The 3,925-nt window shown below is 38.0% G+C and overlaps 1 non-coding gene across 1 annotated transcript; it reads left to right on the top strand.

Moving 5' to 3' along the window:
• The first annotated feature begins 3,178 nt into the window (after positions 1-3,178).
• On the top strand, positions 3,179-3,252 carry TRNAT-AGU (transfer RNA threonine (anticodon AGU)). Its single transcript has one exon. It is a non-coding gene; the product is annotated as a tRNA-Thr (tRNA).
• Positions 3,253-3,925: the final 673 nt, after the last annotated feature.

The raw sequence follows: 3,925 nt of genomic DNA, 5'->3' as shown, positions 1-3,925 counted from the left end.
ATTTGGAGGTTCCTTGGTCTATTACTGTCATGGTTGATCTGTTAAAAGGAATAACATCCTTGGAAAGGCTGATAACTGTTTCATTTGCCGTATTAGACTGCAAGAAATCAATCGTCTAAATCGGTAACTATGGCAGCTTTCCTGCTAAGCTACCAGAATTCATGGCACAGAAGTGAGGCATATTCTAGAGTGAAATCTCAAACAGGTGGCTCAGCCAACTTTTCAAGCTCAGTCAAGTTTTCGAGTTACTGGGTAGGAAAACATAAATGAGATAAGTGTTTGCACGCCACGAACCATTTCCTTTATAGAGGTCAGGTTCCCCAACTAAGACCATTATTTACATCGAAGTTTGTGGACAAAAGTTTCCTTTGTTACTGTCACAGAAGTTTAGAAAACCAATTTCTCCTCGTCTACGATAGGGAAGTTACCGCGCTTTCTATGAAATCGTCCGAGCAACAACTAAGTAGAGAAAGAGTTAGATCCAGGTTGAGTTCGTAACTGCTGAAAATGAAAAGGTCTCCTTGCAGGATCTTAACAACTTCCATGCATAGTTCCCCAACTGTGGCACCATGACCACGAACCGTGAAGTTTGAACTATGACTATGAACTTGGATCTTTTCTCACTAGATAACTAGAACGTGATTTTAGAACTAAGAAATGTATATTTACTGTGGTTCTATTATGGCTGATTCTCCGTATTTGCTACATGCTTACTTGGTCACGTGCAGTGTTCTGCATGAGGAACAGATCCTGTTCAAGTAAGGTCGAATTTAAAACTTTTCACAACCAAATTATGCAGTCATATTCTCACATATTGGGAACATTTAACTGTTGTTACACCCAGCAGAGAGGCCATGGCAGTAATGGACCACATGTAGGCGAAGAATTTAGTAAACCAGCATGCTCATAAATCATAATTCCTGCAACCCATTACTTTATAACCATTTGCTCTTTTATTTAATTGCCAAAACACACTATTGATCTGAACAATTTTTACTAATCAGTTGAAACCCAAGATTTAATAGTCAAATTGTTAACTTATTGTTATATAATCTCTCTTTCTTATTATTTACCTCGACTTGGACAGTCCAATGATCATAGGATTGGCCCTTTTTTGCTGCAGGCTTTCTTAGTAACTTTGATTCCTCTCTGTCTCTGTCTAACTTGGTATATATAGATATACAGAATGGCACCAAACTTGATTCAGAATTTCAGACACAACTTTAGCATTTATTTCTGGGAAAACCTTTTTACCAGTTTTCCTTGAACAGATTCAAGGTGAAAAACTTGCATCAGAAACAACTTTTCTTAGGGAAAACTATAATGTTGGTGATGCCTATTCGTGGCAAAAGCCTGGCGTGTTCGGTGCAAATAGCAAGATGTGACCACCACTTACTGACTGTGGCATCTTTTCTTCTTCACCATTGAAGATCTTCAAGGACATATGCTGTCAGCTGTCTGCAGAAACAAGAACTTCACTGGCCCAGTTGCTTTTCACCATAAAAAGAAATATCTTCAAGGTCTTCCGGGGCAAATGTCGTGACAGTTGTTCTTCGCCAGGAAGGCCTTTCAAAGATGCCGACCTAATTAGCGCCAGGAACTAAACATGCTATTGTTCTTAAAACTAACTAAATGGAAAATATCATGTACGTTTTGTTCTTGTTCAAAGACTTGTTTCACAAGGATTCAAAAGTCAGCATTTCTGAAGTTGGCACTAGATCGCTGTCCAGGCTTCACAAAAACATGTTTTTTTGGTATAATTTCATGGTGTTAAATGCAGAGATCATACCTCTGTGATTAATCATGTAAGGAAATTAGATGTCTTGGGAAGCAAATAAAACTAATGATTTGGATCAACCCTGTCGTTCATATTATTTTCTGTGTCGTCTTGTGTGGCAGTTTGACTTGAATACACTCGAGGCATTAGTGTGTCATGAGACAGGGAGATGGTTTGGTTTGGTGGTATTCTGTGGATGATGAAACCATCTCACGACGATGGCATCCTTCCTCCTGGTTCGACGTGACGTTGAGGATCAATTGTTTATTGGAACTTGGTCGGCTATTGAAGGAAGCCGAAAGCGCACCGGCAATGAATGGTTGTCTTCTCTTTCTTCCCTTCTTTTTTTTTTTTTTTTGGCTTAACGGCAGCACTACTGTTTGTGCATGCTGGTTCACCTTGCACGGCGATCATTATTGATTATGGATCATCTAAAATTATGTCAATTAGCGTCTTAGTCGTAGAATTGGAATAAAATTAGAGCTGGATTTTGACATGAAAAAATCAGGTTCTCTGATGTGATTTTTTGTGTTGCGATTGGTAAAAATACAGTGTTCTATAAATTTATTACGAAGATTGGAGCATATTAATGGATATAAATGTTAATTGCCAACGCTCGCATTGCACATCCTATGGGTTTGCCCACTGATATTGCATTCATCAGCTAGATTTAGTCTTTCAAGCTCATAAGCGATTGATGTCGACAACATTTGATTCATCCTGACAGCATATAAAAAGCTTTTTCTTTTGTTAGGAAGACAGAGAGAGAGAAAGCTGCCGACTAAATGGAAAATCATTAACAAAAACTTAATAACAAGAAGTCAGTGAGTACAAAACAGGAGAGAGAGAGAGAGAGAGAGAGATGGAAATGCATTTAAAGAAACGTGACAGACTATAACACCAAACTAAGAAACCAGCAAAAGAAACTGAGTAGTATACAAGGGCAAGATGAAGAGGTAGGTGGACAACACTCAACAAGGATGGTGATGTATGGGAGAGAAGAAGCCTATACCACCGACTCTAATAAATATTCATTTAATTTCTTTATCCTCAGTTACCTCGATATGAACCTTTTCTAGATGAATGGGAGGAATCCTACTGTTGGGGTGAGATGAGAGACACAAGGTCTCCCCTTCTTTCCCTCTACTCTTGGGTCCGAAACTGAACCATCTTAGATGAACTACGTCAGGGTCTGGGCGAAACAGTTACTCTCTTTATTACTTTTTGTAGTCCAAACAAGTAATGCTTTTATCTTTTTCCCACCAAGAACAGTTCATATTTCAAATTGATGCAGCCGATTAACTGAAACTTCCTGCGTCGGGGTCGCGTTTAGAAAGCAAATTTCGCTCTCTTTTCCACTCATCTATCTTTCCCAGAAGGCCTGGAACTTAAGGGCGGCAAGCTTTCATAGCTCAGTTGGTTAGAGCACCCGTTTAGTAAGCGGGAGGTCTTGAGTTCGAATCTCAATGAAAGCAATGCCAATTTTCCGCTTTGGCATTTGTTTTTTCCTTACGTCGCTCTTTTTCCTTTTTCGAAATGGTTAGGACACAGTCCTAACTACCGGCGAACTTCGACTGGTCTGCATAAACTTTTCTTGCAATCTCTCTATCGAGACCTTTCATATTTTTTGGTGGGTAGGTTATTAAAAATCTGTTGCAAATGACGCATAAATTGGTACTAAAGTACCGGAAACTATCACTAATGCTCATATAATGACTGCCTTTTAGTAAATATATTTTAACCACATTTAGCTCTCTCTCTCTCACGCCTATATATATATATATAGGCAAATTGAATGGTTCTCTCGTTTTTGAGCCTGAATATATTACGATGAATGATTAAGAGAAAAAAAAAATTGATGAATATTCTAATATTAATCCACAACTTCTTCTTCTTGTTTTTTTTTCCTCAACATTCTTTTGGCTTCAAATGCATACCCTTGATTAAATGGTTGGGTGACTCTGAATAACCATAACCATCTTAGTTTCTTACTTATTGAGCCAAGTTCAAATGTTTCTTAGTTGAATTGATAAGAAGAGCAACTTCTCTTCAGACTTATTGTGCTGAGCGAAAGAAAAAACAGGAAATTTTTAAAATTTGCAGAATCAAACTAACGGTTTTAGTTAGAAATTCAAAAATTAAACAAGA

The sequence above is a fragment of the Nymphaea colorata genome, chromosome 12 (genome assembly GCF_008831285.2).
Source record: "Nymphaea colorata isolate Beijing-Zhang1983 chromosome 12, ASM883128v2, whole genome shotgun sequence".
Lineage (NCBI taxonomy): Eukaryota > Viridiplantae > Streptophyta > Magnoliopsida > Nymphaeales > Nymphaeaceae > Nymphaea > Nymphaea colorata.
This window is presented reverse-complemented; position numbering and strand designations above follow the sequence as displayed.